Here is a 2,307-nt window from a genome sequence, read left to right on the forward strand (position 1 = left end):
AATGAATGGTTTTAACCTGTATTAAAATGCAATAATATAGATCCACAGAGATGTCACAAAAATTCACAAGCCCACCAACATCAGCAATAGCATGCTGGTTAGGAAAAGAACCCTGGAGAAGCTAAGCATCTATCATTAGTCTTTTGTTATATTCTCAGCTTCTGCTTCCAGTTTCAGCTACTACGGCTGGGAGTCTGATTCCCAGTCTCTTTCAGCCCCTCCCATCTTGCCTCTTCACCCCATGAGATGGTGACATATAGTGAGAGGCACATGATGTGTGTGGGCTCTAGAGTCAGTTCACCTGGGTTGGAATCCTGGCTCTGCCACTTTCCTGATTAAGCCATTTCTTTACCACTCTGTGCCTCAGTTTAAAGCACCAAACAATGCCTTGCATGGAACAAGTTCTCAATATGTGTTAGTTATTACTTTTCAGCCGCATGGTGGATATTGTTTCTTGGGTGCTGAGTTTACCCATGCTTTCAGCTAACATATATTTATTGAGCACTTACTACATGCCAGTTCAACGTGCTTGAGACACACCAATGAACAAAACCCCCCAAAATCCCTGCCCTTGTGGAGCTTCTTCAGGTAGAAGGAGACAGACAATAGTCAGTAAATATCACAACTAAGTAAACTGTATTAGAGAGTGATAAATGCTACAGGAAAAAAGAATAGATTTGGGTAAGGGGACTGGGAGGTAGGCAAGGGTGAGATTTCATATATATGTTCAATATGATATTCCTAAAATTCATTTCCAGAAAAATTAGATTCCCTTCTTGATTTCCATTTACTGATAAATCATTCTCTTTGCTACCCAGGTTAAAAACTCAAGTCACTTTAGTTTTTCTATTTTCCCCCTAACATGCCATTAAATCTCACGCGTTTTTCTTCTTTATTGTTCCTTGAATCTACCGATTTGAACCTTAGGCCTGCGTTACTGTCTCCTGTCACAGCCTCCTAACCAGTCCCTGCTTCTGGTCTCATCCTGCACTTCACTTGCAAAGCAAATTCCATAACAGAGTTTACCCCATCTCTTCCTTTCTCTGATGCCTGTGAAATGAAGGTCGAACTTGTTCAGGGATGTTGATAATCTGGCTTCATCCTGTCTTTTCAGCCCTCTCCTACCTCCCCCTAAATATAACTTTCCATTTCAGCCAGAATAATCTACTTCTATGGATTCCCCCTCTGTGCCTACACACCACACTAGGTTCTTTTCTAACACTCTATTGCTTAGCGTTTGCTTTCCCTTTGCAAAAGTGTTAGAAATTTCATTAAATTTAATATTCCATATGGAATTTTGTATAATTTGACTTATTAAAGTATCCCAGGTAACACATCCTCATGAGGGAAGTGGTGTGGACCTGATTTCAGCAAGGTGGACATGCTGATGGAAGGGCTCACTGTTCTCTGGAGAATTCACGAGCTTACTCAAGGACAGATTACCAGCTAACTAGTTTACCACCAAAAATGTGCAAACAATATCTACTTTTTCTAGACTGTTTGCCTTCTCCCCTAACATATAAATCCTGTTCTCTCCTATTATCTCAATGATTCCCTCTGAGAGCAATTTCTGTAAAAATAACTTAATATTTGCTTTTAGAAATAGACATAGAAACATTTGTTGTTTACATTTAAAAATGTTTCAATGATTCAAATGATTAAGTCTTTAGAAAAGCAAACCCATCTTCTATTTTTGTTATGTAAAAAAATCCAACTGTTCATTTAATGTAGTTTGTGTAAAAACACCCTTGCCACTGGTGAATATCAAAGCACTTTTGTATTAATTTGCTTTCTTCTGTGACATCCTAATCCACAGTGGGCTACCATCTTGATTTCTCAGCAATACCGTCCACTTGAGACTCTTCAGGCTGCTTGCATGTAAGTGATTCAACCGATTTCTATTACTTTATATAGGTTTCAATACTAGTGAAATACACATTTCTGCCACATAAAATGCAGACTTTCCCAGAGATTCTTTTTAATTTAAATGGTAACCTTCAATTGTGCCAGTCTTCAAAACTACAGGAATCGTGTACCTCGAAAATAAGAAATCTATTATTTCAGAACTATCACCAGCCAAAATTATTCATATTTCAGATTCAGGTTTCCCAAGTGGCTGGCTGGTCTCTGGGCTATTTTCAGCTGAGTTCTTAAGCAGGACTAAACACAGGGTGCCTCTCCACCAACATGGGGTAAGGCAGCCATCAAGGCTGTGTTACAAAAAAAGCCTATTTCATCTTCCCAATTTGTTTAGCTTTTGCTTACTATCCCGGATAGACCGACTACAATGGTTTGTTGATAACAGGC

The sequence above is a fragment of the Eschrichtius robustus genome, chromosome 18, assembly GCF_028021215.1.
Source record: "Eschrichtius robustus isolate mEscRob2 chromosome 18, mEscRob2.pri, whole genome shotgun sequence".
NCBI classification, from domain to species: domain Eukaryota; kingdom Metazoa; phylum Chordata; class Mammalia; order Artiodactyla; family Eschrichtiidae; genus Eschrichtius; species Eschrichtius robustus.